At 39.5% G+C, this 22284-nt stretch overlaps 1 protein-coding gene across 1 annotated transcript in view; it reads left to right on the top strand.

The window, feature by feature from the left end:
- Positions 1-22284, top strand: part of FREM2 (FRAS1 related extracellular matrix 2) — a 165789-nt gene that overhangs the window by 50089 nt on the left and 93416 nt on the right. The gene's annotated exons all lie outside the window — the stretch shown is intronic.

The raw sequence follows: 22284 nt of genomic DNA on the forward strand, positions 1-22284 counted from the left end.
AATACAAGTGCTAAAACCTGCCCAAAGGATTTGAAAACTTAGATTTAATTGATGATCTTGCACAACCCAATTTTAGTGGGACCAGAAGACCTGCTGTGATGTGGATAATGTTAACAGAGGGTTCATTATGTAGAGTCCTCTTTTTTTTATTTTTATGGGAAGGAAAAAAAAAAATAAGGCAGCAGTTAGCTGCTCTGCCTGGCATTCTGGACCTGCTTCAACCTGATGCTTCATGAAACAAAATTGTTCTACCTGTAGTTATCTTCTTCTGCTGGTACGAGAAGGGCTCTTTCTAGAAGCCTGAGGCTGGCCTGCTCTGATCATCCCTCTGTCTGAGACTCAGCCAGTCTCAACTTCTCCATGAAGTCTCCTCTCATCTTCCTTCTTTCACTGGCTCTCCCGTATTCACTCTTTTAGTACGTATCCCCCCAAAACCCCCAACACCCCCAACCTTTACAAAGCTAACATGGTTTGCCTTCATGCTATTCGTCTGATTCCCAAAGAGGTCCTACCTGGTACCCCTAAGAGCAGGATTCCAGGTCTTACTAGGTGATGTAGTACATTGCTAGAATTTGTTTTATTGATGATAAAATAGACTATATACTACGATATAATTTAAAGTTGCTTTTTAAAGTGTGTGATTATTTTATTAAATGTGATACTGGTGTCAAAACCTCAAATATATATACACAATTAAGGTCTGAGTGCATTCAGAGGACCTTGCCTGCTGAGGCCGATACAATCTTATCCTTCAGTTTAGAGTGGCTTATATTTATATCTGTTTAAATAACTGGATGGATCATAGTTCCTCAACCGTTCTTTCCACTCTTAAAATTTAACTGTGTCTTTGTGGCAGTTGAAAGCCCAAAAAATCTGTATCTTTACAGAGAATTTTCTTTTTTTTATAAATTATTTTTTTGGCTTTTGTTTTAAATTTTTTTTTATTTATGATAGTCACAGAGAGAGAGAGAGAGAGAGAGGCAGAGACATAGGCAGAGGGACAAGCAGGCTCCATGCACCGGGAGCCTGACGTGGGATTCGATCCCGAGTCTACAGGATCGCGCCCTCGGCCAAAGGCAGGCGCCAAACGCTGCGCCACCCAGGGATCCCTACAGAGAATTTTCATTGTGTTTTATGAACTTCAAAGAAATTTTAAGTTGTTTGTGATAGTAAGACATTTTAGTACATCTTCAATATATTGTTATATAAATAAATAACTAGTTAAAATGTAAGTAATAAAGTTCCTCAAATAATAATTTATGGAGAAAAAATGATTTAAAAATTTACTTATTTATTTATTCATGAGAGACACACAGAGAGAGGCAGAGACACAGGCAGAGGGAGAAGCAGGCTCCATGCAGGGAACCTGACGTGGGACTCCATCCCAGGACTCCAGGATTATGCCCTGGGCCAAAGGCAGGTACTAAAATGCTGAGTCACCCAGGGATCCCCGAGAAAAAATGATTTTAAAATACTTCCATTGCATACTCAGTTTCACGTTATAGAATATATAATTTTGGGACGCCTGGGTGGCCCAGCTGGTTGGGCGTCTGCCTTCAGCTCAGGTCATTATCCTTGGGTCCTGGGATTGAACCCCAAGCCGTGCCTCCCTGCTCATCAGGGAGCTTACTTCTACCTCTCCCTCTGCCCCTCCCCCCTGCTCATATGCATGTGCTCTCGTTCTCTCTCTCAAATAAATAAAATATTTAAAATATGTATATATGTATAATTTTGTTTTATATACATTAAAAATGACAACAAAGTGAACTAAATGAGATTTTAAATGTGAACAGTGTGAGATGGAGTTTTACCAATGTGTGCACTATTAGAAGCCATGGCTTCTCAACTGAACTTGAAAATATATGAATTGATATTATTTGGAGTCAGTAGGTGCACTTAATGATCGTGTTACTCTCTGTGCTATAGTCTTTGCTGCAAGAGCAAAAGAGAATGAAGATTATTTGCAAGCATTATTCCTCATTAGGAAACAAATGGATCATTCTGTACTGGGTCTGATTACTTTACAGCACAGTAGAGTGTTACTGGCCCTGTAGGCACCAATACATATAATAATTAATTTTTTTTAATAATTAAATTTTTAATTGCAAATAGGAACACAGTTGTATGTGATCATTTAAGAAGACTGAGTTCTTGCATATTAAGATTTCAGGAAACTTTTATGTGGTTACGTTAATTTGGAAGCTTGCCCCATTAATAGTGGTTAGTTTAAAGGAAAATAGGAGTGAGGACTGGACTTGCAAGGCTTGACTCTTTGCCTTCTCTAATAGGGACAAGGAAGACAATTCCTCTGGAAAGTTTCACTGCTCAGCAGTGCAACTCTCTTGTGTACATACAGGTCACACACCATACACACACACACGCAAAACTTCTGTAATAATATTAAAGAATATACATTTTGGCTTTATACTCATTTACTCACAATTCCTTACTGGTAAGTTATTTACTCCTTGTCTCAAGGTAGGAAACTGAGTCACAGAGTTTAATAAGGTATCTCAAGTGGTGCATAGTAATTGGGAGAGCTGGGATTCACATTCCTACATAGCTAACTCCAAAGCTCACGTGTCTTCCACAAAACCACCCTGCCCTAGAAGAGGGCAGTATGGCCACAAAAGAAACAAGTGAGGCTTATGCCTGATTCAGCACTGGAAGGGGCAGAAGTGCTAGATATTCAGAAATGAAAAATGAGTAAGTGCCAGCAGTATCCTGTGCTCTTTTAACACATAAAACATGGAAGAAATATTGATTCCAAGTTACAAATAAGCAGAATTTCTCCCTAACGAAGACGGTTTGTGCCCTGAAGCGAGTCATGGAATTACCACAAACTTGGAGCGTAGTAAATTTTTCTGAAAAATCAATATACAGGGACAGTTGAAGTCAGCTTGAGTCTGTCAAAGGTAGTTATGTGGCAAACAGCTGAAAGTGTGGGGCTCTGTTTTTCCAGGGAAATCATTGTCAGAAGTGAATTAAAGTACTGGGCCTACTTGCTCTTCGTTTTTCCTAGGGAACATCACAAATCTGAGAACGCTGTTACCTTAATAGCACTTCACTTAATGAGCTCCCTGACCCCTAACCTTTTGAAAGGATTCTTTTCATTTTCTCACTGATAGAAAGCAGCTGTGTTCCATCAGTCATGGAAAGTCATTATCCACATGGAAGGTTATGTAGCCACCGCTCTAGGCATGCATTTTTTTGTGAGGAAGTAAAAGTGGGAATCATTTAATCAAAACACCAGTGAAAATTCTTCCAAAGCCAAAGTGTGTAAATCCAGGGCTGAGTCTGATCCATTGTCTGGAGAGAAAGAAGGCACTGGGGTTTTTCTGAATATTTTTTTCTACTGTTCATCTTTGAGTTATCGAACTGACATAAGGCAAAGTAGTACTTTGATTAAATAACAAGTAGATAGTCGTTTTCTTGTCTTGAAAATTTCTTCCTTACAGGATACCCAACTGTTCAGGTTTTCAATGTCTCTACCTGTGATTGAGCCTGTGTTTAGAGCCCCCACTCAGCCTGAGTGGTTTACAGACCCACTTAAAACAGGTGAATAGAAATGAATACAACTATTAGAGATCTGCAAAAATAGGCACTGTAAGTCTAATGACTATTTCTGCTGTGTTCTGCGAAGCAGAATCCCCTAATTTATATGGGACAGGGATCATTAAAATGAAAAATAGGATCAGATTCCTCATATAGAGAGCAATTATGTGGAGTAGTAAGGGTACCAGAACGTGAATTTGGCACAGGAGACAAAACCCGCTAGCTGTGTGGAGCTCTGTGGTACCATCAGTGTAGATGCCTTTTTAGTGTCCTTAGATACATATTAGGTCTTTGGGTTTTCCCAGCCCCGATTTCATTTTTAACATTCTCTACTCTTCCAAATCTGTTACTCTTGTTTTCCAGATTTTAAATGTGATTGTGTTGCATTCTTTCCTATTCTCTTGTTCTTGGGGGATCATCCCATTCTTTTTGTTTTAGGATTATAATTTTCAAGGGGCTTCCAAAGAAGGTAGAAGATTCCACAATGTCAGTTGTATGTAATTTTCTAATCATGAACCTCAACCTTTTATTTTTTTACTAGCTACAATAGTTCTTCCAATGAGTTTTGAGTTTAGGATTTAAATTAGGATTTAACTTGGTCCCCTCTCTCTACATTGGCAAGGACCAACACTTACAACTTATTGCAACTGTTAAATAATCATCAGAGCAAAGGCATTCATATTGTGGGTAGAAATGGCCCAAAAGCAAGGTTTGAACTAGGTTTTCTAGGATAATGTAGACATTGGACTAGGACTGAAAATACTGTAATATTTCACATGCATAAAGCTCAGCATACTTGACAAACTTATGTATATAGAACACTGGTAAAAGGAGCAAGTAAGGGGCAACTGGGTGGCTTAGTGATTGAGCATCTGCCTTAGGCTCAGGTCGTGATCGCAGGGTCCTGTGATCGAGTCCACATCAGACTTCTCCCTCTGCCTATGTCTCTGCCTCTCTCTGAGTCTCTCACGAATAAATAAATAAAATCTTAAAAAAATAGGGAGTAAGTAAGCAAAATGAACCTTTCATGAACAAAACTTATGCTCTAAGTCCATGCACCTTGCTCATAGATAGGCCCCTATGTGGGGAAGGGGAGTCTCCTCATGTCCAAATCCACAGTTGACATACAATCAGTATATGGCTGTAAAGTTGGCTGCAGCCAACTTTATATTTGGCACGCTTGAGTAAATTTTCCACACAAGTTTTTATCCCTCTGGATGATACGTATTTTACCACTGTCCTTTTCCCCAAAAGACTGTGGCAAAGTGTCTCTCATTTGGTTCATTTAGAGCCTGCATTCATTTGTCTCATTATTTCAGGCTCCCAGAAGACTTCATGGGTAACCCTAGTATGGGGGTAGAGAGTCTATAAAAGAGGCAGACATCGATAACATAAGGGACAGCAGACTATTTAGAATAGTGGAAGGAAGAGAAATCTTTTTTAAAACAAACCCAGAAACTCAAATGGCACAACGGGGGCTTTTAGTGTCAGTACAGAAAGCCTTAAACTCTCAGTAAGCCATGAGGCATCACTTTATTACAGAGCAGCATAATAACAGCTGTTCATCATTGTTCCGGCACCTTCAAGCCTGCCTGTGTCCCTCCTCTTAACACCCGTAGTACCCTTTGTTCTCCGATATTTCTATCCTTACCAAACAGGGCAGTAGAGATGCCTTTGTCTTTTCCCCTACTACATCATGAGCTTGCCTTTTGTATCCATGTCCCCAGCACCTAGCACAGTGCCCCATACATCGTAGCTACTCATAACTACCTATACAGTATATGGGCTAATAAAACAGGTAGCAATGTATGGGTGTACATGTATTTTTTTGATAGAAACGATCACAGGTAAATATATCGCTGAAGGTCAGTGAAATACTTTGGAAACAAAACATATAAAGACAAATTCCCCTAAATCTTACAAATAAAGGAGAGAGGTGGAAAAAAGATACAGTGAACAGAGTCAACACACAGATGTTTTTGAATTTAAAGAGTGTCCGCTAGGGCAGCCCGGGTGGCTCAGCGGTTTAGCGCTACCTTCAGCCCAGGGTGTGATCCTGGAGACTCGGGATCGAGTCCCACATCGGGCTTCCTGCATGGAGCCTGCTTCTCCCTCTGCCTGGGTCTCTGCCTCTCTCTCTCTCTCCGCGTCTCCCATGAATAAGTAAATAAATTTTTTTTAAAAAGTGTCCGGTAAGAGTATAAACTATTAACATCCATGTTTTTCAGAACAAAAGCATCTAAAATATTCAATTACTACAGCTCTAGCTTATAGATTATGGGCAAACCTTAGTTTTTCTCTGAATGACTCCAACTTGTTACCAAATTTAAAATAATTACAAATAATTCTATAGAAAAGAAGTCACCTCTTTAAAAAGGGAATGCCACCTTCCTCATCTAGGTGTTAGGCAGATTTTCAACAGTACTTTTACTCAGAGGATCTAATGTAACAAATCACAGCCATTATTTATTTAGTTTTTATATAAACCAAGATGACATAGAAGTTCACTGAATTACCTGTTTCTCACCAGAAGTCAAAAATATACATTTAGATTACATCTTGTTTTTCTGTAAAGCTAATTTACTTTTTTAGAAATAATTTAGTCATGGCCATTAAAACATGAATTCGGAAGAGTGGCCCAATAATCCTCATATATTAAGCTGATGCCTGCAAAGAAGGTGGAACTAAAAGGAACACAAATGGTATAATCTGAAAGATTGGAGGTAACCATAAATTAACCAGGTTTTAATATCATTCAGTTATTTTAAATTCTGTTTAAAGAGTATTTTTATTTTATTTTAAACTTTTTTTTAAATTTTTATTTATTTATGATAGTCACACACAAAGAGAGAGAGAGAGAGGCAGAGACATAGGCAGAGGGAGAAACAGGCTCCATGCACTGGGAGCCCGACGTGGGATTCGATCCCGAGTGTCCAGGATCGCGCCCTGGGCCAAAGGCAGGCGCCAAACCGCTGCGCCACCCAGGGATCCCGAGTATTTTTATTTTAAAAAGAAAAGCGTTGTGATGAGCACTGGCTGTTACTTTTAAGTGATAAATCACTAAAGTCTACTCATGAAACCTTTATTGTGCTATATACTAACTAGAATTTAAATAAATACTTGAAAAAAAAAGAAAAAAGTATTGTTGAACACACTATTCATATTTTGTGATACATATTCATAGAAAGTTCAATCTCCGCTGCAAAGCCGATCCCAAAACACACCTCATTTAAATAAATTACTTGGATGGACTGCCATGCCATATTTAAAAGCTTTGGGCACATTCCCTAACATCTCATAAGATCATTCTTTATTTTTTATTCTAATACAATTACTTCTAAAGATCAGGCTTGGTGCTTAATCAGCTCCCTGAAAACACGAGGGTCACTTCCACCTTTCCTCTGTGGTTTTCTCAGAATATTTTTAAGAAGGGAAAAAAATTAAATTTAAAATACTTCTCATAATTTGCCCCCTTCTCTAGTGACCTAAGAAGTCTAGGTTGGCACATTCATCTAATCACTGTTCTCTCTCATCACCTTGGATATAAATCCTGCCCATAGAAAAGCTGGGTTTTCCTTTTTTTAATCCAATATATCCTGGGCACAGATTGGAACCAGGAGGCCAACAAGGTCAGCGTGGGGCTGTTATCTGTATTCTTAGAACAGAGCCGGGGGCAAAAGTGAGAACTCCTGCCTGCCCGTGCTTGCCTACCTCATGTTTCCTCCTTCTTCTTTCTCTGGCTTTTCATGACTAGCCTCTGGTTTTGGCCTCTGTGTCAAGTTCACACTCTGGTGATGCACACATTCAAGTCCTCACAATCCCTCTGTCTGAAGAATCCAGTCCCATTTCTCACTCTTGTGATCTGTGTACATAGACGTAAGGGAATCTTGCCTCACTAAGGGCAGCACAAACAGTCATTACAAGATGTACAGGGATACATTGTTTTCTAGAACTCTTACAGTTGCTTTCATGTCCAGTCATCTGTCCTCACTTGGCCTTTAAACCATTCGTGCAAGCCAGGAACTCTAGACTGAGGCTGAATAATTTGGGACTCTTTTCTTCCTGACATCCCAGGACTATTTGATTTTTTGATGAGGCCTATAAACAAGTTCATAAGTAGGAAAGAAACCTGAGTACTGCTGGAGCTCCATGTGTCTTTAGACTCTACCCAGTGAAAGAGTTGTAATGCTGTCTAGCTGTCTTGGCCATAAAGAGCAATGAGGCTCTGATCTGGATTTTGCCATAACATATCGAAGTGCTCACATTTATACTCACAGTACTCAGATCATTTTTCTAGCCAAAACTTTCTCTCTAGTAATGGCATGGGTAAAGGGTGGGGGCAGTGGGTGGTGGTAGGAAGATGAAGCAAACCAGTGATAGGATTTTTTTTTTATTAGTTTCAGAGGTAGAATGTAGTGATTCATCAGGTGCATTTAACACCCATTGCTCATTCCATCCAGTGCCCTCCTTAATGCCCACCACCCAGTTACCCCATTCCCAACCGACCTCTTCTCCAACCACCCTCTGTTTGTTTCTTAGAGTTCAGTGTCTCTTATGGTTTGCCTCCTTCTCATTTTTTCATCTTATTTTATTTTCCCTTCCCCTCTATTCATCTGTTTTGTTTCTTAAATTCATATGAGTGAGATCACATGATGTTTGTCTTTCTCTAACTTCTTTCACTTAGCATAATACCCTCTAGTTCCATCCACATTGTGGCAAAGGGCAAGATTTAACTCTTTTTGATGGCTGAGTAATATATTTTTATATGATATTATATATATATCATCTTTTTTATCCATTCATCTGTCAATCGTATGGTTTTTATGAATTTTTCTCCTTTCTAGATTAGCCAAGAATAACAGTATAGAGTAGGCAACAATGTTAGTGGAACTTAAAAATGTCTCCTCTAGGAAAAGGATAGGTAAGGTCAAGAGGCTCCTCATTAATAAGAAGCCTTGCAAAAATAAAATTATGCATATTTTAGGGTGAAAAATGTAATTAACCTAAGTTGTCCCATAGCTGACAATGTTCAGGGACAAGAATTTGTAATTAGGTTAGAAGTAAAGAATGAAAATGCAGAGCTGGAGGGACAGCTTGCAAGGAGCGAGGATTTTAAATGCCCAGAAGGGGATTTGACCACCCCAGAGAACAAGTCAAGGTGTGGAAGAGAAGCTTGCCAAGACAGGAGGTACACAAAGCTTGCCTGCTTGGCATCTGTGCCTGGGTCTTTGGTGGAAACCAGGGCAGAATTGCAAATGCTGGCCAGGTGCAGCCTTCTAATCTAGCATAGATACCACAGTGCGAGCTAGGGCAATGGTGGTTCCCTTGTGCAAATTCATTGTATCCAGCTTCTCTAATGTCTCTCAGGGATTTCCTGTTTAAGTCCCATCCCCCTCCTATCCTGGCCCTTCCCCACTGAGAGAAGACAGTAAAAAAGGGAAGAAATACGGTGTTCCCCACATCTCATTCCCTTTATCATCAGCAAGGTACTCACAGATTTATGAGATGTTCCTCTCTTAAAGCATTCTGGGAAGCTTCTATACTCCTCAAAGATAGTTTTCCTATTATTTTTTTAAAGCACTCATGATTTGGTTTTCAATTTGTGTGAATTTTATCTTCTAGAGATTTTCTGTTTTTGTTTCCTAATGGCCCAGTGTGTGTGTGTGTGTGTGTGTGTGTGTGTGTGTGTATTCATGCATTGCCCTAAATCTCCAGAGCACCTGGTGGATGTACAGTTCCATACATATATAACCCAGTAGTGGAATTCATTTGGTTCTTCAGTGAAGAAAAGGTATTTCCTGGTCATTATCATTACAGCAGCCCGTTGAGATATGAATTGATGACTCAAAGATGTCTTTCTGCTTCCTTCTAAAATTGATGAGTGCAGAACTATTGCATTTATTGTCACTCTCATGGGAAGTGGTTACTGATCAGGGTGAGGAAGAAGTACAGACTAGGGAACAATGTGCTTTCACATTGTTTTTATCTGTTTATCAGCCTTGAAGTTTTTGTTGCAGCCTTATCCTCTTTCTAAAACCCAGCTTAGTCTGTTCTTCCCGTGCCGGTTGTTTTAATAGCTTCAGAAGCATTCTTTTTAGTAAGCCTTTAAATCCCTTATCAGAGTTGAGCAGATCATAGGGTTCAAATATCCACAGGGAGTAAGATCCAACTCAAAATGGGAGGCTGACATGGCTCATTGTACATTGTTAGTGATTTCAGCTGTGTTTTTTGGAACTGGCCAAAATCCTAATCTTTGTCTCTGGTGACATCTGATCCTGCATTTGACTAATTAAAAAACATGGCTGGGACACTATACTGTTAAGCTATTAAAAAAAAAAAAAAAAGCAAAACTTGTGTCTCTGACCATACCTGTGGTCTCTCGGGAACAAGGAGACCAGTAATCAGTTGTGTGTAAGTGAAATTAGTTTACTTTTGTTGGCACTCATGCCATGTTTACTTTGCCATCTAGTTTAGGAAACAGAACTGTCTTAAACCATAGTTTATAGAGCAAATAGACAGGGAAAACTCCTTAATTGTGATGTGAGATTCCAACCTTTGCTGTCAAATGTGGACAATTGGAAATTATCTTACTTGGATGTGGTCAATACTGTGCAAGAGTCTGCTCATATCTGGATTTTAAATGGTTTATACCCAGAGCCAATTTGTCACGAAGTACATTCTGTAGAACACGGGTTCCTTCAAAATGATACCTTCAAAAATGGGTTCCCTGGTGAAATGAGACTGGGAAATACTGCATGCTCTATCCCTTCCATGTGTCTTAGTATACATTCCCTATTAAAGACCCTAAGACATGTGGCAGTAAAGAATTCCGTATGCATCGCTTAATCCCAGGATATTTCCTTCCTCATTGGCTCAGAGTGATTTTTTTTTAAAAGATAATACCTATTAACAGGAAAAACAGGTTTTAAAAAACATATTTTGGGAAATGCTTTCCTGAATCGCTCATTGGAAAACAGTATAAAGGGCTCCGCATTCTGTATTTTTGAGAATGTTTTAGACTGTATTTTTATTCTTTGTAAAAGCAAAGTAAGGCTTTGTGTACACGTGCACATGCACATGTATATGTGTGCAGATGCCAGGACACACAGGAATTTGAATATTCAACATTTCTTCTTTCAGCTCTGGAAAGTCATGGAAAGTTGGCTGGCCTGTGTTCAGTGTCTAGGTCTGCTTTCTTACAGTAATTGCCTCAGAAAAGCCCTTCTGCTTGATACTCTCAGCTCAGAGGCATCCTAGTGAAATGTCATCTGCTCAACAGCTCTAGAATGGAAATATTACCCACATATTTTATTTCTTACTAAAATCTAAATCATGCATACACTATCACTTTGACACGGTTTGGTACATTTCTTTTTTTAAAAAGATTTTATTTATTTGTTTGTTTGAGAGAGAGACACAGAGCATGGGTGGCAGGAGGGGCAGAGAGAGAGAGAGGGAGAAGCAGGCTCTCTGCTGAGTGGAAGCCCTAAGTGGGGCTCAACATGGGGCTCCATCCCAGGACTCTGAGATCATGACCTGATCCGAACACAGACGCTTAACCGACTGAGCCACCCAGCTGTCCCCAGTTTGGTGCATTTCTAAAGATCCTCAGTCCTTACCTCCCAGAGGACTGGCCATAAATTTGACTGTGTAGAAAAACTACTGGTTCACTGCTGCAACAAGAGCATAAAATTTGTTGTAGTAACTTTTCCACATCCATAACGGTTTTAAAAAGCTCTGCATATTTATGTAAGAAGAGGAGGCAGGTCCATCATTTGACCACATGTATTATCAATCAAGAATAAAACATGAAATTTAAAGAGTAAAGTCAGATAACATGTTTATGTTAGGTTGTGTATGTGTATATTATATATATATATATACACACACACATACATATAAAATTTATATATGGGGCAGCCCAGGTGGCTCAGTGGTTTAGCGCCACCTGCAGCCCGAGGTGTGATCCTGGAGACGTGGGATCAAGTCCTGCGTCGGGCTCCCTGCATGGAGCCTACTTCTTCCTCTGCCTGTCTCTGCCTCTCTCTCTCTCTCTCTCTGAATAAATAAATAAATAAATCTTAAAAAAAATAAAATTTATATATATCATGTGTGTAAATATATGTATATACACACACACATATGTATAAAGTAAGTTTAGACCAGAGTTTCTCCATAGCATGGTTGGGCCAGATAATTCTAATTCATTTTTGAGGAGAGAGATCTATCGAGTGCAATGTTTGGTCTTCACCCCCCAGGCTTCTACCCACTAGGTGCCAGTAGCTTCCCCACCCTCTCCCTTGTTATGACAACCAAAAACATCTCCCAACATTGCCCAGTGTCCCCACGGGGCAAAATCATTTATTCTCTCCCATCACCCCTCCCCCCACACACTGAGAACTACTTGTTTAGGCTTATATTATGACTTGTATGGTTTATCTTGGCCTAAAAGAATTTGTCACACTAATCATGTTTTTTTTAAGTTGGTTGATACAGAGAGAGAGAAACTTTCACCTGTGGTATGCATTTGGATTTTTACCAAATAAACACTTAGGCCCAAAACTCCTCCAAGAAATGTAGTCATTGTTTCTTTCTATTGCTCAAAATAAATGAGCTCTTAAAGTACTTTCCTTTATACAATTTTCTTCAGAACTAAAAAAATTTATTATGACTTCAGATTTTATGCTTATTTTAAAGATTTTATTTATTTATTCATGAGAGACACACACAGAGAGAGGCAGAAACACAGGCAGAGGGGAAAGCAGGCTCCCTGTGGGGAGCCCAATGTGGGACTCCATCCCAGGGATCAGGATCTAAGCCAAAGGCAGACCTCAAGGGGGGAGCCACCCAGGTATCCCTTATGCATATCTAAATAAGGCCTAAAATTTCAAGCCCTGAGGACATAGCATGCCTAAATTGTGAGACCTTTAAATAAAGATTTTAGTTTCTCATCCTGGTTTGTTACAAGTTACTCATAAAGCTTCCTGACAATGCTTACTTAAAAGTTTTTAACCCAGAAGGCTATTGAAGGATCACTAGAATAACTTATCATTGTTACTAATAATGGCTTCTGATTTATAATAACATTTTTCCCTCAGTATGAGTAGTTTTCTTTAAACAGACAGGAATAGTGAATTAAACACTAACATTTTTTTAAACTTTCTGGTTAGAAAGCAAGAGCATCCAAGTTGTAAATTATTGTCTAAACGCAATGGACAGTTTTGCAAAGTTTTAAAAAGACATGAATGTCTTTCTAAAACATACTTATTAGAAAGTGTAGACTGTAGAACTTTGGTAAAATTCAGTGGAAGATAGTCTTTCTTGACTTCCATCCATACAAAGTTAGTTGCCAAAAAAATTTTAATAAGGAGTTCTTTGATGTGGTAGTTTGATGTGGTAGTTCTTTTATGTCAGGTCTGTAGTTCGAGTATTCATGGTATTGGCTGCTTACTGTGGGCATCTTTGGTTAGCCATTTGGTTTGTTCATGGGTGAATTTTAATATTTTAGGAATTGCTCTTTTAATGCATACAAAATTTTTATTTTTCTTACAGCAATATTTATAGACTCATTTATATCATAATGCAGATTTTCTCTTCCGCTGTCAAAAAAAATCCCATTTTGCAGGGGAGGTATTTGTGGGGTATGTGTGAATGGTATCTTTGATTCCTAGTCTGTCTCTATTCATATGACTCCTTAAATAATTCTACCAAGTTAATATTTCTTAGCCAGAATTCAGATTATGTCTTCATCTACCCCATGTCCCGTAGTAGTTCCTCACTTTGCAGGTTATTTCTTCCTTCCCCACTTTATTTCTGCAAACCCCACAAAGCTGGACTTTGGTGCACATGCTTTCCTTCTCTGGAACCTGTTTCCTTGTGATTCCTTTCCCTTCCCTCCTCTGGGTGGTTCAGAGGTACTGCATGCTCACCGGTTTACCTTTACATTTTGTATTATAACTTATGTAGGGTATTTGCTTTGCCCTCCTTACTAGAGTCTAAGTCTTAGAGAGGACTGCATGTGAACTATCCTTGTACTTCACATGTGCTGTGAGCTCTGTTCAAAAACCAGTATTGTGGGGCAGCTGGGTGGCTCAGGGGTTGAGCATCTGCCTTTGGCTCAGGTCGTGATCCCCGGGGTCCTGGCATTGAGTCCTGCATCAGGGTCCCCGCAGGGAGCCTGCTTCTCCCTCTGTCTGTGTCTCTGCCTCTCTTTGTGTGTCTCTCATGAATAAATAAATACAATCTTTAAAAAACAAAACAGAACACTCTTGTAATGCTGTATTTGGCTAAATCTTTTTCCTACAAGGGCGGGTGCTCTAAGACCATACTGACTTGTCTTTATACTTATTATGTCTTTTTTTTTTCCTTTAGTAGCTAACTATGCAAACGAGTGGCTTTTATATTAATCAGAGACAGCAAAAAAAGAGGGCTGTGTTTGTGGCACTGGAATAATTTTAAAGGGATCAGAGCAGTCACCAAAGGGTTTGACTAATTAAATAATACACAAGTTAAGTACAAAAGCTAGCTTTGTAAAATTAATCTGAAATAAATGGAAAGAGAATGTGGAAAACAAACATGACATTGATGATGGTCTACTTCATTCCCCACCCCTCTCCCCTTCCTTCCTTGACAGACCTCAAAGACAAGGCTTTTGTAGTTTGTCACAGGAGCAATAGCCAGAAAACCAGATGTGATCCCACAATCTTTCTTTTAAATTTTAAGTCTAAAAATAATAATAATAAAACTAAATAAATAAATAAATTTTAAGTCTAGAAATCAAGACTTCAAATCTTGATGTTTGCTGCTGAGCACAAACAGACCTATGAACATGTGTCCTGACTCAAGACTTGAAAACAGCCATAGTAACAGACTAATTCTAAAGTGTCTCCATTGTGTTCTCAGTTAGCTCTAATATTCCAGGATTCTGGGTGAAAATTCACTCACCGTATTTTAATTCATAGAATGGCTCTTATGCTGTCATTCCATCTTCATCCCTCCTTCCTGGCCATCAAATTTTTTTTAAATTTTTATTTATTTATGATAGGCACACACAGAGAGAGAGAGAGAGAGAGAGAGAGAGAGAGAGAGAGGCAGAGACACAGGCAGAGGGAGAAGCAGGCTCCATGCACCTGGAGCCCGACGTGGGATTCGATCCCGGGTCTCCAGGATCGCGCCCTGGGCCAAAGGCAGGCGCTAAACCGCTGCGCCACCCAGGGATCCCCCGGCCATCAAATTTAAATTTCAGTAATAATAGAAATAATTTAGGTTAAAGAAGGTCCTTCTCCTTCTCCTTCTGCTTCTCCTCCTTTTCCTTCTCCTTCTCCTTCTCCTTCTCCTTCTTCCTTTTTTAACAGATTAAGGCACCTCTGGGGTTTTATTCTCTTATATTTTTCTCTCAGTGTGGATACAGCACACTTTCAAAAGATAATCCAAAATGTAGCTCAAACTGTAATCCTTGTTAATTGCAATGGCTGTGTGTTATGTGCATGGTGCTGTTATACAAATAGGAATTAGAAAACAACCTCACTTCACAGGGAATTAACTAAATGGTGCTAAACCGGTTACTGGGAGAGGTGCTCCAAGCACTGCTTTCATTTCCCCATAGAGTTTCCCTGGGGTGGGGGGGAGATGTCTGGCGCCACAAAAGGAATTAGGCTCTGGTTTGAACAGAGACCTTCAGGCTAGTAAATTTATTTTAAGAAAGTGTTGCCAGAGATCTAATAAATTTATATAATGTGTTGCCTTCAGGCAGTGCATGCAAGAAGTCTTGCTGCACCAGGTGTTTTGTTTTGTATTTTTTTTTCCTTTCCCCAGAGGCAGGAGAAGGTGTGGATCTTCTTGACAAAACTTAACTCAGCTTTTGATAAAGCAGTTATTGTTTCTATGAAAGTATAGGGTTTGGGGGATTCTTAAAATTCTATTTGTTGGGGCCCCTGGGTGGCTTAGTTGGTTAAGAGACCAATTCTTGATTTCAGCTTAGGTCAGGGTCTCAGTGTTGAGACTAAGCCTCATGATGGGTTCAGCGTTCAGCAAGGAGTCTGCTGGGGAATCTCTGCACTCCACCCCCTACACCCCCCAGTCGTGTGTGGATTTTCTTTCTCTCTCTCAAAAAAAAAAAAAAGAATAAATAAATCTTTTTTTAAAGATTATTTATTTATTTGAGAGAGAGAGAGAGATGGAGAACAAGCAGGAGAAAAGGGCAGAGGGAGAAGCAGACACTCGGCTGAGCAGGGAGCCAGACTTTTGTCTGTTCAATATTGAACAATATTTGAAATCACAGTTTAAATAAAAAGTCCACAAGACTAGACCTGAAAACCCCTAGGTTTTACTTCTCTTCTGCCAATGGCTGCTTGCTAATCTTATTTAAATCACAGCTTTCTGGATCTTGATAAAATTCAGCTGGGAGAAAATAAGCAAATATGAAATCCAGCCTTCCTTCTTGCTCCAAAATGCTTGAAGTTTATATTTGTATTGTTCACCTGCATAATTATTTCTTGAATTAGTTTATGTCCTTATGTCCTTGTTTAAAACACAGAATCACACTTTCTTTTTCAGAACAAAGTTTCCTTGGCCGCTCAGAGCACAGCTTTGAGAGGACTAAGTTAGCTTTTAATTTTGATTGCGGATAATCATCTAGTAACCTGCATGCTGTAAATGAGAGCTCACCTTGCAATTATATGTTTGCTTTGTCCTTTGTCTTCTGTGGATGTACACCTGAATTCCTTGTCTGGGCCGTGCATACCAACAGGGGAGGCCTTCATTCCACTGGATTTAAACTTCTAAATAAGAAAGCAAAGTTTTGCACCGTTAAATTAAGTTTAGATTAAGGAAATATTTTTTTTAAGCCCAAGGTTAGGAGATGTAAGCTCATTGTTCTCCTCATTTCTTTTTTGTTACAGGGGGTGAAAATAAATACTTTCCATTCCTTGTGGGGGGTGGGGAGGATGGGCTTGGGGAGGGGGGGACAAGCTGAATGAAACAGGGAAGATTTCTGCAGGCTCAGGCTTGCCACTCTGACCTAGCTGTGCCCTGAAGGAGCACTTCATTCACCCTGGAAGCGTTTTCCTTCCAGCTTCCTGGCTTTTCGCTATGGCCCCATATTCATTCATAAAACAAGCGGGTCTTACTAGTAGCTCCTGTTAACTTTTCTATGATTCAGCCTCAAATATTTGGAAAGTGTCCTTAACACCCCTTTGTTTTCCCACCAGATTCTTGCCTTTGGTCGGCCTCACTTCTCATTAGCATGAGAAGGTTTGCTGCTGGTAGAGGGAAACACACTCAGATCATCAGGTTTGCTTCTATTCTGAAGCACTCATTTGTAAAGTGAATTAGAGCAAATTAAAATGAAGTTGGAGTCATCTGTAAATAGAATACAGACCTAAATGAAGTTAATCTGGTTACTCAGAGGAAGTATAGAAAGAATACTAGCAGGCTGCAAGTGAATCCTTGATCTATCACATACTTGGTTAAGGCTAATAATTTAGCCCGGCAGCATTTTCCTTTTTCATAGAATGTCGGAATGCCTCATTGGCAGGGTTATTATTGTGACATGCATTGAGATGATGTGGGTATTACCAAAATGACCCTATGACTCCGTTGTGTCCAGCCCTCCCCTCTGAGTGTTTTCAAGGTCCCCAGTGCAGACCTAATATTCAGCCCGTTTACACCTGTACTAGATTGAGTTCCAGTTGTTTTTGGCCAGGATCTCTTATGAATGGTCAGTTCTTGTGTTGTGCCAATTCTGGTTGGTCAAGCCCATGCTTCTGCTCAAGGGTGTTTCCCATAAAAAGTGCAGCCCTATGGTGTCACCACAGCTCTGCCTGGAATCCCAGTATCTGTGTCCCGCTGCCCTGCCGCAGGGACCTGCATACAGCCCCAGGAGCCACCAGGCCTGGGCGCCAGTGGTGAACTTTTCTGTTGTGTATCAAATGAAGAGGATGTTCAAAAGAGCCCTGCACTGAACCTGGTGTGAAAGAGATTAAGTATCTCTTTAAATTTCCACTTATGAGGGGCACCTGGGTGGCTCAGTCAGTTATGCCTGTGCCTTCAGCTCAGGTCATGATCCCGGAGTGCTGGGATTGAGTACCACGTCGAACTCCCTGCTCAGGGGGAGTCTACTTCTCACCTTCCCTCTCTGCCTTTTCCCCTGCTCCTCCTCTGTCTCTCGCTTACACAAAGTCTCTCAAATGAATAAAATCTTTAAAAAATAATAAATTTCCACTTACGGTTTTCTCTTTTCGTGGGAACCAAAAGTTCATTCAGAAGCCTGGGCATGAATTAGAGATGATTAACACCCTCACACTTAATTCTGAATCTCTGCTTTGCCACAATGTTAAAGACTTTGTACAGAGTCTACATTATTGTGGCCGACACATCCATGTCTATTACTTTTTTTACAAAAGATTTTATATATTTATTCATGAGAGACACACAAAGAGAGGCAGAGACATAGAGGGAGAAGCAGACTCCTTGCAGGGAACCGGATGAGGGAGGGACTCAATCCCCCGACTCGGAATCACGCCCTGAGCTGAAGGCAGATGCTCAACTGCTGAGCCACCCAGGCATCCCCAACCGTGTCTCTTACAATGAGCTCTCTCTCCAGAAGCTCCTTTATAGCCCGAAAAAATCAGCTTCCATGGAGTCTGTCACTCCAGTTCTGCAAACAAACATGGATAGGCATGAATCCTGGATGGGAGCTATGCTTAAACCGAGATCCCAGAACAAATTATTGTGAGATTCTCTAGAGGGATTAGGAGGTATTTTGCACCAGAACTCATCCTGTGTATATTGTTTTCCTATAGGTTAAAAATTATCGAGGTGCCTTGCTGGCTCAGTCAGTAGAGCATGTGACTCTTGATCTTAAGGTTGTGAGTTACAGCCCCACATTGGGCATGGAGCCTACTTAAAGTCATCCTGTAAATTCTCTCTGTATGTTCTCAGAATATGGAGGGGAGCCATATGTGTATTTATGCCATCTCCCATCATTGAATGTCAGCTCTCAGGGGTAAGGGGAGGGATGTTTCAAAGCCAAGTTGACTTCAGCTTTGCATCCGGGATTTTCAGTAAACTTTGAAATCCACCTAAGGACCAAAGGACAGGGCTCTAAGAGCTCTTAAAGTTTCTTGTGTGGAAGATTCTAAGGCAAAGCAAAGTTTAAAAGATCATCCTAGGGACATCTGGGTGACACAGACGGTTAAGTGTCCGATTCTTGGTTTCAGCTCAGTTGGTGATCTCAGGGTCATGAGATCGAGCCCTGCGTTGAACTCCACACTCCTTGGGATTCTCTCTTCCTCTGCCTCTGCTCACATGCTCTCTCTCTCTCAAATAAATAAACAAATCTTTTAAAAAAAAAAAGACCATTCTAGTACAGAAATGGCAATGAAATAAATCCCTTATTTTAGCTTTAGTTTTTGATTTTCACTATAAATAGTAACACAGATATTGATGGTACCTGCATGGTTGTTAACCACTGTTCTTGCCTTCTAAGGCAAAGGAACAAAACTGCTTCAAACTCTACTCACCTAATTTTCCCAGTAAATCAGGTAATACCATTGCTTTAATCTTTTCTAATATAAATATCTGTTTCTATCGCTCACTTAAAAGACATGTCCAGCTTTTTAAAATGGCTGTACAGTTGATTCCCAGTTTCAGCTTTCAGTTTGAACTTTATTCTGGGCAAACAAAAAGTTAGCAAGCTAGAAAAAGCTAACCAATAGAATTATGCTCTATCAGTAACTAACTTTTCTCCAAGAAAAATATTTGTGAAAACATTTTTTAAAAATTGTCAAAGCTAAATGGATACCCAGAAATTACCCTGACCAAAACAAGTCAGAGGTATGGCATTAGTTTTGTATTGAAGATGTGTAATATGTCTTTAGAGAAAGCAGGCAGCTCTGTTTTCTTAGGAGGGGTTAATTGAAGGTTGTGATTCTTTGTTATTCTAAAAAAAAAAAAACAAACAAAAACAAAAAACAAAACAAAAAAAAACTTCTTGTGTTCCAATTGAAAAAGAAAATGAAGAATCCGAAAGACCAGCTGGAAAAGTTCAAAAGAGGTCTTTTCATCAAACCCTTAATGGCTTTAGTGTCAGGGTTTGGGGACAAAGCCTATGGGAGTGTGGTTATCAGCTGTCAGGCACCTGTTGTTATGGATTTATGACACAGCTAGGGACTTTAGCTTGTTTCCAGTGAGACGTTGAGACTCCTTCATTGTGCATCACAGATGACAGAGTCTGTTCTAGAAACTAAACTAAGTAATAAAATAAGCCCCCAAAATAAAATTAAATAATAAAGTAAGTAATAAGTAAAATTGCAGTAAAAATTTGTCAATAGCTTACGTTAATTTCACCTACAATTTCACATTCAGTAAGCTGCAGCGATTGCTAGTCAAAGTATTAACATTTATTATTCCCACATATCAAGGTTCTAGAGGAGTTTGCGTGGCATGTGATAAATGAATAAATAATGTGTCTTTTCATTCTTTAGATAAAATACAAAGTTCAACTGTGCAAGGTCAGTTTTAATAACAAGAATTGCAATAAACTGCAGCTTATCCCTTAGATCCCTGTACTACTCCTGCATGAGAAATAGTACCTAAGATTTTACAAATTCCAAAACGCAGTAGGATTCACATGAATATAAATCAGAGGTGATGTAGCATTTCAGTTATCTAGCATTAAGCTTTATACACTTAACTTCATATTTTCTAGCAAAATATGTACTTATAAAGCCCAGGTTTAGAGTGAATGCTAAGCATTTAAAACAATTCTCCTAGCACATGTCACTGTACCAAGAGCGAAGTTTCTTGGTACTATTTCTGAATTTTATTTCAAATAAAATCTCGGGACGCTTGGTTGGCTCAGCTGTTGAGCATCTGTCTTTAGCTCAGGGTGTGATGCTGAAGTCCCAGGATCGAGTCCTGCACCGGGCTCCCTGCATGGAGCCTACTTCTCCCTCTGCCTGTGTCTCTGGCTCTCTCCGTTTGTCTCTCATCAATAAATAAAAAAAAATCTTTAAAAAAATAAAATAAAATCTCAGAGTAGCAGACATATGAAATCCTGGCAAACTTGTTTAACTGTGTGTCTCTTGAAACCCTTGATTAACCAGTAACCTGGCACCTTCATTCATCTGGAACATAAGCATCAACCCGAGAAAATCTTATACGTTTGTAAGTAGAGATGAAGTTAGCTATTCCTAAGACCATGCAAGCTACTTCATAATGGAAGGAAAGGGTTAAATAGGCCCTGAATCATCAGTAATCCCTGGGGATGTCTAGATAAACACAAATCCCAGTGATTTACATTCATAGGTAATCATTTACAACCTTCACATAGGGTTTAAGAATAGAAGTATGCAGGACGTTTTAGAAAGCCTTTATTAAAAACGATTACTTCTTTTTTTCAAACAAAAGACTCAGTACCAAAAGAGTTCTGTTAACATTTATGTAGGATATTAATATTGCCTGAGAAATGAAGCGCTACTGAATTTCTTTCAACAGAGACTGTAGAGTGTGTCTCACTCATTTAGTAAGCACTTCTCTAATAGTTAGGCAAAAGGAAATCTCTGCCCTCCTGGCTCATGTGTTGCAAAAGGGCGAGACAAAGTGAATAGACAAAAGAGTAAACATATATAGGATACGAGGTTATGGGAAGCACTGTGGAGAAAAAATTAATCAGAATATGGGCCTAGAGCACGCTGCGGTTTGCACTGGGGCTGTTTTATATAGAATGTCAAGGCCTCACTGATTCAATATTCCTAAGATATGGAATATTTAGAAGTGTGATATTTTCTGGAATATTTAAGGAAAGGATTAGAATCAGATCTTACAATTAGCTAAAGAGTGTCAGAATTTAGAGAAATAGAGAAACTGGGTGCTTCGTGATCTCTTCTTGGAAATAAGGGAAAGAGCAATAAAGTATTCAGAACTATCAACTAAAATTCATTTGTTGAGCACAAGCGTTAACTGAAGAGGTCAGGTGTTGAAAAAAAGGAATAAAACAAGCAGGAGTCACAAAGTAGACGCTCTACTCCTAAAAATCATACTTATTACCTAGGTTTCCTCAGTCCTTATTGTGTCACAGACCCTACTTTGGACTCAGAAGCTAGGATGAATTTGACCAGTCCTGTCCCGAGGAACTCAGGCAGTTAGAAGAAGCACATACCGGCATGTGGACAAAGAATTATAGTCACTGGGTAGAGAGGTAGAAGTAAACACAGCATCGTAACCCAGCAGCAGAAAAGCTAAAGGTATTCTGAGCAGGAGACAGAGCCTGTGCAAGCACCACCAGCGTGTTCAGAGAAGTTGGGTGTGACTGGATGTTTCTGTATAGAAGCACCGTGATGTGAGGCTAGAGGTGTTAGGATGGACAAGGAATGACTTGGCACAGCATGACAAGAAGTTTGGGAAAAGATCTGGGGCTCGATGGAGTCACAATCTAAATGATGGCGAAGTGAGAGAGAAAACAAAGGTGCCTTCATATAATAATTAGTGAGAAATCAGAAATGTCTTCTTTGTTAATTTAGTTGATCAAATGTTATTCTCGTCTTCCTTATCTATTGCTTTTTGGAAGCAATGTTCCAAATAGTAGGACACGAACACAGTAATTTTAAAAATGTTTTCCCTAAATAATTTCTGCTGCACTGAGTGTTCTTCTTTGTCAACTGATAACTCAAAGTCACTCTGACTTTTATGTTAAAAATTTCTAGCCAAGATGAACATTATTTCATGTAC

Source organism: Nyctereutes procyonoides, unplaced genomic scaffold, assembly GCF_905146905.1.
Source record: "Nyctereutes procyonoides isolate TBG_1078 unplaced genomic scaffold, NYPRO_anot_genome, whole genome shotgun sequence".
In the NCBI taxonomy this organism is placed as follows: Eukaryota; Metazoa; Chordata; class Mammalia; order Carnivora; family Canidae; genus Nyctereutes; species Nyctereutes procyonoides.